Source organism: Salmo salar, chromosome 29, assembly GCF_965601325.2.
Source record: "Salmo salar chromosome 29, fSalSal1, whole genome shotgun sequence".
Classification (NCBI taxonomy): domain Eukaryota; kingdom Metazoa; phylum Chordata; class Actinopteri; order Salmoniformes; family Salmonidae; genus Salmo; species Salmo salar.
Window position 1 is genome coordinate 22,787,689 of NC_138319.1, and position 12,130 is coordinate 22,799,818.

At 41.3% G+C, this 12,130-nt stretch overlaps 1 protein-coding gene across 3 annotated transcripts in view; it reads left to right on the forward strand.

Annotated features, from left to right (window-relative positions):
* LOC106590347 (rho GTPase-activating protein 18) overlaps positions 1-12,130 on the forward strand; it is a 45,741-nt gene that overhangs the window by 12,024 nt on the left and 21,587 nt on the right. The window contains exon 1 of one of the 3 annotated variants that reach the window (XM_014181271.3): positions 2,495-3,244. The exons of 1 other annotated variant lie outside the window; for it this stretch is intronic. The gene's annotated coding sequence lies outside the window, so the exon portion shown is untranslated. Of the gene's footprint in view, positions 1-2,494; positions 3,245-11,167; positions 11,339-12,130 lie in introns of those variants that run through there. One more of the 3 variants, XM_014181270.3, reaches the window with a different exon arrangement.

Below are 12,130 nucleotides of genomic sequence, written 5' to 3' on the forward strand. Positions count from 1 at the left end.
AGGTCGCAGTGGTGGGTAGTATATGGGGCTTTGGTGACAAAACGGATGGCACTGTGATAGACTGCATCCAGCTTGTTGAGTAGGGTATTGGAGGCTATTTTGTAAATGATATCGCCGAAGTCGAGGATTGGTAGGATGGTCAGTTTTACGAGGGTATGTTTGGCAGCATGAGTGAAAGATGCTTTGTTGCGAAATACGAAGTCAATTCTAGATTTAACTTTGGATTGGAGATGATTGATGTGAGTCTGGAAGGAGAGTTTACAGTCTAACCAGACACCTAGGTATTTGTAGTTGTCCACAAATTCTAAGTCAGAACCGTCCAGAGAAGTGATGCTGGACAGGCGGGCAGGTGCAGGCAGCGATCGGTTGAAGAGCATGCATTTAGTTTTACTTGTATTTAGGAGCAGTTGGAGACCACGGAAGGAGAGTTGTATGGCATTGAAGCTCGTCTGGAGGGTTGTTAACACAGTGTTCAAAGAAGGGCCAGAAGTATACAGAATGGTGTCGTCTGCGTAGAGGTGGATCAGAGATTCACCAGCAGCAAGAGCGACATCATTGATGTATACAGAGAAAAGAGTTGGCCCAAGAATTGAACCCTGTGGTACCCCCATAGAGACTGCCAGAGGTCCGGACAGCAGGCCCTCCGTTTTGACACACTGAACTCTATCAGAGAAGTAGTTGGTGAACCAGGCGACGCAATCGTTTGAGAAACCAAGGCTACTGAGTCTGCCGATGAGGATGTGGTGATTAACAGAGTCAAAAGCTTTGGCCAGGTCAATGAATACATTTTACATTTACATTTTAGTCATTTAGCAGACGCTCTTATCCAGAGCGACTTACAGTAGTGAATGCATACATTTCATACATTTTTTTCCCCGTACTGGTCCCCCGTGGGAATCGTGGGAATCGAACCCACAACCCTGGCGTTGCAAACACCATGCTCTACCAACTGAGCCACACGGGAGCACAGCACAGTATTGTTTCTTATCGATGGCGGTTACGATGTCGTTTAGGACCTTGAGCGTGGCTGAGGTGCACCCATGACCAGCTCTGAAACCAGATTGCATAGCGGAGAGGGTATGGTGGGATTCGAAATGGTCGGTGATCTGTTTGTTAACTTGGCTTTCGAAGAGTTTGGGTCAAGAGTGTCACCTCCTTTGAATAGGGGGATGACAGCAGCTGCTTTCCAATCTATGGGAATCTCAGACAACACGAAAGAGAGGTTGAACAGGCTAGTAATAGGGGTTGCAATAATTTCGGCAGATAATTTTAGAAAGAAAGGGTCCAGATTGTCAAGCCCAGCTGATTTGTAGGGGTCCAGATTTTGCAGCTCTTTCAGAACAACAGCTGAATGGATTTGGGAGACGAAGAAATGGGGGAGGCTTGGGCAAGTAGCTGTGGGGGGTGCAGTGCTGTTGAATGCAGTAGGGGTAGTTAGGTGGAAAGCATGGCCAGCCGTAGAAAAATGCTTATTGAAATTCTCAATTATAGTGGGCTTATCGGTGGTGACAGAGTTTCCTATCCTCAGTGCAGTGGGCAGTTGGGAGGAGGTGTTCTCATTCTCCATGGACTTTACAGTGTCCCAGAACTTTTTAGAGTTTGAGTTGCAGGAAGCAAATTTCTGATTGAAAAAATAATAAAGAATAGAACATGAAGGCTTGCACACTGTTAAAGCTCCCAATTCACCGCAGTGTGTGGGCCTTCTTGTTCTATACTGACTTCCTTCATTTCCCCAAAATATAGACTCTTAGCTTTCATTTGACATTCGATATGCCCCTATAAATTTCACATTGGTGCTCATAGATCATTTAACATGCAGTGGTGGTTCTAGACCATTTCAACAGGGGGGCCAAGCTGGGGCCAGTTGTACTGTTAGAGGGGCCAGTTACATTAGACGTTATTGTTGTCATATCATTTTCTTCACTGCATTGCAGGCATTAGCAGGCAAAAAAACATGTTCATAATCATTCAACAATTTATTTGCATTTTCTGTCTAATAACGGATGTAAAAAAAGAACGATAGCAAAAATTTGTTATGTAAAAATTATTTCATATTCCACATTTAGGGGGGCCACAAGGGGGTCCAAAATTGTCGTCACAGGGGCACTGCCCCCCCCCCCCAGAACCGTTAGTGTTAACATGGAAATGACCTGTCGTGTTTTACGCCGTGTTTTTCATTCAGGCAACGTGACATGGAACTACTGTGACAAGCCTGAGGAAGTTGTTCTTCTGCCTGACTAAATGGATCAGAAAAACCCAATGAGAGTTTCTATCAATTGCTATTACTATCTGCACATTTCATCATTTCTGACATTCCCCCGTGATTGAAATGAATTAGAAGTACATGCTTTGTAGAAATGAAAAAATAACATGGTAAAGGGACATGCACTTTGATTGACTGGGCTTAAAGTCTGTGAATAGCAGTCAAGTGTGGCGCATTGTTTCTGACATCATTCCGCTCAGTGCTTTATTACCTAGTGAGTGAACACATCCCCTCAAGGCACTCATAACTTGCAGGATGTAGCCTTCAATGACGGGTTTCAAGAAAGCAATAATGGAGAAAAGGGTCTATAGTTCAACATGTGCACAAAGGGATTATCGAAAACAAGAATGTGGGTACGCGTGAATGAACTGAATTGTGTGTGTGGTCACTGAAACTGGCGTATTTGAACTTTACCCCTTATGATGACCGAAACAAAGTACACTATTCAAGTACTTCTCAAACTGACTCACTCAGTGTTGACATAGTGGAATTGAAACCACCTACCTATGGTGAAGACGTCGGACCGAAATAGCAGCCTTCAAACACATGAAATAGGACAACGATTACTTCACCAAAATGAAATGACTCAATGACTGACAGGAAGAGTGACTTCCTCCGTTGCCTTTTGACAATGTTGCCTGTCCACATTCCACTACTCTATTCTCAGGTAGGACTGAGCGATATACAGAGTATACCTGTGCGTTCTGGCTGAGTTTCAGGCAGTCATCAGCTTCCAGTGGACTTGTGCTATCCAGACCATAACAACTGACTTTAGACTGTACCTGAGCAGTCTTGGACTGGACTATAGAAAGATTCTGATCCTCTCAATTTCTTTATTTCTACACCTGAGGGACTTTGAACATGTAAACAGGCACTCATGTTCCCCTGTAACATACACGGCTACTGTATAATATCAACAGTGTCTATAATAAGGGGAAGAAGTTGGACACTTAACAGCGACTCTGTTGTAAACAGTTGAGGGTGAGTGGTTGATTTATCAGGTGGAGAATTGTTTATTTGCAATGGTGGATTTATTGTTTTAATATGTATATGCAGCACGTAAATGACAGACTATGCAATCCTTCCTCCCATGTCTGTATTCAGAAACGTGTTTGTTTTTAAAAGGATGAGTTAAAAGACTTATGTTACTGTATGACAGGAATGTCTGTTATACAAATTAAAAAAGGAGAGTAAGTAAACTGTGATTTTGTGAGATTAACGGATACTTTGTACCTAGACTAATTTCTAAATGGAGAGTTGTGTTTTTACTGTAGCTCTGACCTTTTTGGCTATAAACAGCCCCTGAAGTCATAACATTGCTCTTGACAACAGTCTCAATGTAGAGACGATCTTCCAATCACAAGAGTACTTGGATCATATCGCTTGATTTGATTATTTCTTTAAAGTACAAAAAGATACTGCTGGTGTGTGTGTGTGTGTGTGTGTGTGTGTGTGACAGTTTCACCCTTGTTGCACTGCCTCTTCCCACAAGAACTGCTTTGCATAGCACGGCAGGAGGTGTGAATTTGAAAGGGAAATAATCACTATGCAGTTGATGATAGCAGACTCGCACGCACATACACACACACACACACACACTGTAATCTGTTACTGCATGTTGCCTAGATTTAGTCAGCATTATTTGTGCAGTGCATTCTGTAAGAGATCGGGATGGACATGCAAGGCTGACCAAAACGGCAGACAGCTCTCATGGTGAAAGTGTATTTATGTAAAAGAGACTACAAAAGTGCCTCTCAAGCCTAATTTGATGTTCTGAATCTGTTTTGGGTTACAGATGGTCACCTGTGCACCCCAGAAAACAGCTGAATCTTCTTAAAACTAGGAATGTTGTAACAATGGCGAAGCATCACCATAAAATACTCCAAAACCTGGAGTGCAATGTCATTCCAGGTTTTATTTAACCCCTTACAGTGCCTTCAAAAAGTATTCACACCCCTTGACTTTTTCCACATTTTGTTATGTTCGAGCTTGAATTTGAAATGGTTTAATTGAGATTTTGTCATTGGCCTGCACACAAAATTCCACTTTGACATTATGGGGTAATGTTTTAACTTTCAATTTTTTTTTATTAATTAGAAATTAAAAGTCTAAGTATTCAAACCCTTTGTTTTGGCAAGCCGAAATAAGTTCAGGAGTAAAACATGTGCTTAACAAGTTGCATGGACTCACTCTGTGTGAAATAGAAGTGTTTAAAAACATTTTTTTACAACTAACTCATCTCTGTACCCCACACATACATTTTCTATTTATTTAACCTTTTATTAACTTGGAAATTCAGATAAGAACATATTCTTATTTACAATGACGTCCTACCAAAAGGTCTCCTGCGGGGACAGAAGGCCTTTTGTGACAAAACACACATGACAAGAGAGACAACACAACACTACATAAAGAGAGACCTAAGACAACAACATAGCAAGGCAGTAACACATGACAACACAGCATGGTAGAAACAACATGTTAGCAGCACAAAACATGGTACAAACATTATTAGGCACCGACAACAGCACAAAGGGCAAGAAAGTAGAGACAACAATACAGCACGCAAAGCAGCCACAGCTGTCAGTAAGAGTGTCCATGACTGAGTCTTTGAATGAAGAGATAAAACTGTCCAGTTTGAGTGTTTGTTGCAGCTCGTTCCAGTCGCTAGCTGCAGCGAACTGAAAAGAAGAGCGACCCAGGGATGTGTGTGCCTTGGGGACCTTTAACAGAATGTGACTGGCAGAACGGGTGTTGTATGTGGAGGATGAGGGTTGCAGTAGACATCTTAGATAGGGGGGAGTGAGGCCTAAGAGGGTTTTATAAATAAGCATCAACCAGTGGGTCTTGCGACAGGTATACAGAGATGACCAGTTTACGGAGGAGAATAGAGTGCAGTGATGTGTCCTATAAGGAGCATTGGTGGCAAATCTGATGACCGAATGGTAAAGAACATCTAGCCACTCGAGAGGACCCTTACCTGCCGATCTATAAATTATGTCTCCGTAATCTAGCATGGGTAGGATGGTCATCTGAATCAGGGTTAGTTTGGCAGCTGGGGTGAAAGAGGAGCAATTATGAGAGAGGAAACCAAGTCTAGATTTAACTTTAGCCTGCGGCTTTTATATGCGCTGAGAGGAGGACAGTGTGCCGTCTAGCCATACTCCCAAGTACTTGTATGAGGGGACTATCTCAAGCTCTAAACCCTCAGATGTAGTAATCACACTTGTGGGGAGAGGGGCATTCTTCTTACCAAACCACACAACCTTTGTTTTGGAGGTATTCTGAACAAGGTTAAGGATAGAGAAAGCTTGTTGGACACTAAGAAAGCTTTGTTGTAGAGCGTTTAACACAAAATCCGTGGAGGGGCCAGTTGAGTATAAGACTGTATCATCTGCATATACAGTACATGGATGAGAGAGCTTCCTACTGCCTGAGCTATGTTGTTGATGTAAATTGAGAAGAGCGTGGGGCCTAGGGTTGAGCCTTGGGGTACCCCCTTGGTTACTGGCAGTGGCTGAGACAGCAGATTTTCTGACTTTATACCCTGCACTATTTGAGGTAGTTAGCAAACCAGGCCAAAGACCCCTCAGAGACACCAATACTCCTTAGCTGGCCCACAAGAATGGAATGGTCTACCGTGTTAGATTTTCAAGCTGATTTTAAATAATAAAACTATGGCAAGACTTAAATGGCTGTCTAGCAATGATCAACAACCAACGGGGTATGGTGTGTAGATGGGTGAGGGGCAAAAAATGATATTTGATACGTTTTGAATTCAGGCTGTAACACAACAAAATGTGATAAGTCATGGGTATAAATACTTTCTGAAGGCACTGTATATTTAACCTGTTGGCTTGATTATGTAAATTGAGTTAGATTCAAATGTTATCACATTTTCTAAAGTCTGTTTTGTTCTACTGAATGCACTTGGTTAGGTTAAAATAGCTCCTGTAGCCTAACTTGATAGAAACAAATTTACTCAATATGGTCCACAGCCACTCCTCTGCCCACAAGAGAAATGTCTATGGCTTGAAACTGGGAAGTGAATTTTTACTTCTCAACCCATTAACAATGTCACATTTTCATTAGGGAAATGTTCTCTTAAGGTTGTTTTTTACTTAAGTCTATCGTTCATTGTATTATGGGCACATTTCAGTGGTTTCTCAAAGACTTCACTTTTTATTTTCATTCACCATTTTTGTTTTGTTTTGTCAACAGGGCAGGAGTTTACAGTCCAATACCCCTAAATCTCTAGGTTAGATAGATATGTTTTCTACAAGCGGTATTAGGTAACACTTTGACCATTTGGTAATGATTACACATACCATACTACGGCTATCTTTACAGGCCAAACAGGATGTATCTGCTGCTGCATTCAAGTTCCCCATGAAACATTATCAAGGTAGCCTGTTTCTCACAATGGACCTCAATACCATGAATAATAACACACCCAAAATTAGCTCCTTTCCCTTTCCAATTAACTTAATTCATCTTGTGATGTTACAGGCTGTGTTTGTAATGTAACTAGCAGCTTTGACAATAGAGGAAAAGGTCATTTGATTAGCAACACGCATACCCCGCCCACCTGAGGATCCTCTCCTTTTCAGCCATCTATTTCCTGTTTTGAGGGGAGCAAAATCCACTTGTCACTTAAATCTCGCTGGATTGATTGCTTTCATTTTGCTCTTTCCCACTCTTGTTTGTGCCAGTCGTTTTTTTTTCCCGTTAACGTAACGATCGCGGAACCGTTTGTAATGACCTGTCAATCACACTCTGGTAATGGCTGAAATGGACTCAATGGAAAACATTGGCTTTCCGTTGCATCTATAAGAACCCTACAGCTTCGTCTGGGATTTAACACACCGTCTCGACAGTTACATCACAAAAAAGAGAACAAAGATCCAATAACTTTATTTTTAAGGGTGTTAATATTTGTGCAATTTTGATTTAATACATTTAAAATGTTTATAAATTATATGTGCTGTATTGACAGCAACTACCGAAAATGAACCCTCGGATTATAGCGATATTATGTCTGATCTCACAATGTAAAGTCTGAATGTTAAGATTTAATTTAGAGCCAAGCGTTTTGATTTTATATCGCATGGTTATCCTTCTCTTGACACACTTGTTGAATTATGCAAGAGAACGTGACAGCGTAGGTAGGCCTAGAGACGGAGCAAGGTTTTGGTGGTTGAAGCCCTTTTTAAATCAAATCAAATTGTATTTGTCACATGGGCTGAATACAACACCTGACAGTGAAATGCTTACTTACAAGCCCTTAACCAACAATGCATTTCAAGTATTAGAGTTAAAAAAAACATTTACTAAATAAACCAAAGTAAAAAATAAAATGAAAAGTAACAATAAAATAACAACGAGGCTATATACAGGGGGTACTGGTACCAAGTCAATGAGCGGGGGTACAGGTTAGTAGTGGTAATTGTGTGTGTGTGTGTGTGTGTGTGTGTGTGTTTTTAAATATGATTTATTTAAAAAAAAAATGACCATGTTAAATTATCAGTGTAATTACGCACATTGATGTCACATGGAGACCCACCCAATACTCTGTTGCTGATGAATGCAGGAGCAGGACAAGACACCCTCTTTGTGACTGATGACTGACATAAGGGCATGTACGTGACAGGCCTAAGTGGCTTACATGATCATGATGGTCATAATACTTCTTGACAGTGTCATAAAGTGTATTTTTCTTAGTCCAAATAAAGTGACACAGGATTGTCGTAAAGTGTATTTTATACAATTGATTTGAAATATATGATGAAAAAACATGATTGTTGTTGTATTGAATTCTTTACAATTTCAGAAACAAACTTTCAAACAAAGGGAAACTTCTTAGCAGGGAAAAAAAATCATTTGAATAAATGTGGGTTGTGACACTTATGTAGGTGTCATAACCAGACATAAAATAACACAATATAATTTCACAACGGGTGGAAATATATGGGTTATGACCATATTATGACAGGTTGTCAGCTGTTATGACATGGTTATGACCATGTCATAACGTGTTATGACACTGGATGTCAAGTGTTACCGAATAGTTTTTTAAACCTTTTAACAATTTCAGTTGACCGTTGCTACTTTGATGAAGAAGGATGAGCGTCCATTTTCCAATATTATTAACGGCCATTTTCAATTTAAACAGCAAACTTGACAGTGACGTAGCGCTAGGCTTATCAACAATAGAGATTGTGGTGGGGGAGGAGGACGTGAATTCATCCCGCAATACATGAGAATATTTGGCTGTCCGTGTCCCAACACGATTTCTGGACAAAACACAAGATGATGAATTACCATTAAGAAGAGCCATAGAGTAGACATTAGTCATGAGCAGCCACTGTTAGACAGCCTGACTTGTGATGACGATCGCTTATGTCATGACCAGCATTTGAGCACTGACCAGGTCCTGAGTTCAGATCCATTATCTAACTAATGACCCTTAGAGACCCAAAACATTACCCTATAACTTATAAAACATTACTGATGTGACTGGTTATCTTCCGCTCCTCACTCACACATACAAACCCCCCACCCGCCCACACACACCACTCAAGGAACCTATACATTCCCAATCAAGTGTATTAATCAGTGAGAGGCAGCCATTACAGCCTTGTTCCTATTGATCTGTTGTTTGAGGATGTAGCATGCTGTTAATGCCCCTGCTTTTAAACCAGCCCTTTACTGAAGAGGAGCGCTCTATGTGCTGACACAGCCCATCTTTTGTGTGTGTGTGTGTGTGTGGTGTGTGTGTGTGTGTGTGTGTGTGTGTGTGTGTGTGTCTCGCTTATTTTAAGGCCATAATGTCCACAGGCAGATCTGTGGGATCTGAGAGAGGTTTGAGAGGGTCTGCAGACTAAATAGAGTGGCTCCTGGCCTGCGGCGCTAGACTAGACTTGCTGTGTGTCCGGCAGTAGAAGAATTGGCCCTAAGGCTCTTGCTCTTCACTAGCCAGTAACAAGGGCCTCTTGTGTGCATCTGCTGCTGAGGTGGGGGCGGAAATTAGTAATCTAGCCCCACTCTGACCAGGTGTGTTGGAAATGGACAGTCCCTGTGTCTTTTTTATGTCACTGAAGGGACTGTTGAAGAAATAGACAGAGAAGGCCTATAGCTGGTTGAGTAAATTATTGATAGCAGTTGTTGTTGGTTGGGTTTAAGCGTTATCCTACAAAACTGGTAGATGTACGATAAGCTGAGTTGGACCATATGTACCAGACCTCTTGAGTTTATTTCTGGAAAGCCAGATGTTTTAGCCCCTAGCAGCCAGAGGACTAATTAAGGAAAAGTAGGCTTTTAGTTTCAACCTCTAAACTGATTTAAGACCAACACGTGTTGATGTTATTTGCACAGCTTTAAAGTTAAGAGGAAATAAACAATCACTCTACATTTTAGACACATGTCCTAAGGTCAGCAATTTGGCACGCATGTGCTTTTGATTTCATCTATCCTAAAAGTGTATGGACAATTTAATCAATAAGAGAGATGGAAAAAGGTTTTAGCTGATTATCAACTTAGGAAGAAGAGAGAGGGAGTAGCTCTGGCAGATTTTGATGGCACACTTCCAATACTTAACCTTTCAGCAGTGGGGCAAGGATATTGGCTAGACAGGAGAGCAGTGTTGTTGGTCTGACATGTTTAAAGATGCAGTGAGTGAGGCCAAACACATGTAAATGGTTATGCTTTTTGGGGGTATTGTTGTTGGATTGCAGACTTGGCTCTTTGGCCCTGGTGTTAACATTCTTTGAGGAATTAGGTGATGATTGGAGGGTCCCTGAGCTTTCTACTCCGGTTACAGACCTTCGTGCCCTCTCTCTTTCTTTCTGTCTACTCTCTACTCTCTGCTTTCTCTCCATCGAGCCCAGACCAGCTCCACATGTTTCCAGTTTAGTCTTTTCGTCACCGTTGACCTACATACAATGTTGGGGGGGCCCGTGCTCCAATCTGATTTCCTGGAGCTGAAATTTCTGCTTTGGTCGTTAATATAATATTTCATATTTCTTTTTCTCTCTGATTTGAATGACTTTGAAGCGTCAGCATTTCTGAACCACATTTCTCTACAGGAACTCATCCCAAAGGGATGTTTTTCAAAACATTTTGAAGATATTTAAATGAAATTATTGTTTAGAGCAGAGCTTTTTGCAAGTTATTCACTTATGAAAAGACATCTGAGTGTAACAATGTTAATGTAATTGAAGTTTTTGGTATTCCCTGATTTTCTCATTTAAGTGTGCTCTGCATTTGTAGTATGAGTAGTCGAACTGTATAAACTAATTAGTGTCTTTACAGAGATCTTATAAATAAGTTACAATAGTATTGTGAGTGCTATTCCCTAATTTACATTTTAGTCATTTAGCAGACGCTCTTATCCAGAACGACTTACAGTAGTGAATGCATACATTTCATACATTTTTTTTTTCTCCGTACTGGTCCCCCGTGGGAATCGAACCCACAACCCTGGCGTTGCAAACACCATGCTCTACCAACTGAGCCACACGGGACCTAATTAGACTCATTATGGGTTAGGTTTGCCCTTAAAAAGGCCCATTTCTAAAATGTACCACAACTGCCATTTTCTCTCTCTCTCTCGCTCTCTCTCTTGTCGAAAAGAGAGGGAGAGGTGTTAACACGGTGGGCATGTAATGACCTATAAAGATGAAAGCAGAGAAGAGGAATGGTAACCAGTGAATGTGTCGAGAGGGAGCAGTACAGGGGAAAGGGTGAAGGGAACGGGTGGAAAAGAGGAGGAGGATTAGAAAGAGACTGGTGGAGTGAGGGGAGGAGGAGGAGGGGAGAAAGCTGGACACTGAAAACTTGTGCCTCCCGCAGAGTGACGGCTGGAGGAAGAGAAAGGGGGGGGGGGGGGGGGGTGAGAGAGATGAGCTTGTGTTCCACAAAGACTCTCAGTCCATTGGAGGATATTCTGAGATTGAGTTGTGTGTCTCTCTCTCTAACTGGCTTCGAACAGCTTTGTTTATATACTACATGCAGGCACCTCTCTCACATTACGAGAGTTCACTCGCTCTTCTCTTCAGCTGGATGAAGAACTGAAAGGTAATCTGCCCTTTCCTCCTCTGAAATACACTCGTTGTGTAAGTTTGTGTGTGTTCTCACCTATTAATTGTCGTGAAGTGGAACATTAACATGGACTGTATGCGGGTGGTTACTTATTGTACTCACTAAGGTATTTCCATTGAACATTCGTTACTTTGGTTTATAACCAGTGGTCTTATTACGACTTCTTAGCTTGCATTTTGGTATTTGTATAAATGTTTGATTTTTATGAGGGGCAGAGATATTTCAGAGCAATTTTTTAAATGTTTATTATATCTTACCACCTGAAGGGGTTGTACTAAGTTCAATGTCTCTGAATTGACAGTAGTGGAACTGTAGTCACATTGTTCAGTCATTTTAGCAGATGCTCTTATCCAGAGCAATTAGAGTTAAGTGCCTTGCTCAAGGGCACATGGACATATTTCACTTAGTCAGCTCAGGGATTCGAACCAGCAACCTTTAGGTTACTGCCCCATTCTCTTAACTACTAGGCTACCACCCAGTCATCCTCTCGCTACAGTACATTACTTGCACCTAGTTAGGAATATCTCTGTCCAAAACTCTTACTCATGAATTTGAATTTCTTTACAAAACCTCCTTAACATGACCTAAAGGGAAATGGCTGCCAAGGTCTGTGTCATACATACCTTTACTTATCTCACACTTCTCTATTTGAGTATTATAAGGCTTCTTTAATTATGGGCTTTAACCAGATGTGTTTATTGATGTTTTGAAGACTGGAGATGAACCACTCTGTGGATCAACCAATGTGACTTTTGTAGTGGGTCTGCT